Below are 208 nucleotides of genomic sequence, written 5' to 3' on the forward strand. Positions count from 1 at the left end.
CATCAAGATTGTGTGAGCCGCAGAGGAGGGGGCGGGGAGGTCGGGAAGGCGCCGTTGGCGGAACGCTCTCCCTTGAGGGCGCTGATTGGCCGTCCCGAGCGCGAAGGCGGGACGTCGGGAGCCTCGGCGGGGCTGCTTTGATGGCGCGTGCGCGTGCCCCCATCGGCGGCGGAGGCGGCAGGGCCAGCGGGCTCGGGCGGGAGCGGGA

The sequence above is a fragment of the Haliaeetus leucocephalus genome, unplaced genomic scaffold (genome assembly GCF_000737465.1).
Source record: "Haliaeetus leucocephalus isolate CR32 unplaced genomic scaffold, Haliaeetus_leucocephalus-4.0 Scaffold92, whole genome shotgun sequence".
In the NCBI taxonomy this organism is placed as follows: domain Eukaryota; kingdom Metazoa; phylum Chordata; class Aves; order Accipitriformes; family Accipitridae; genus Haliaeetus; species Haliaeetus leucocephalus.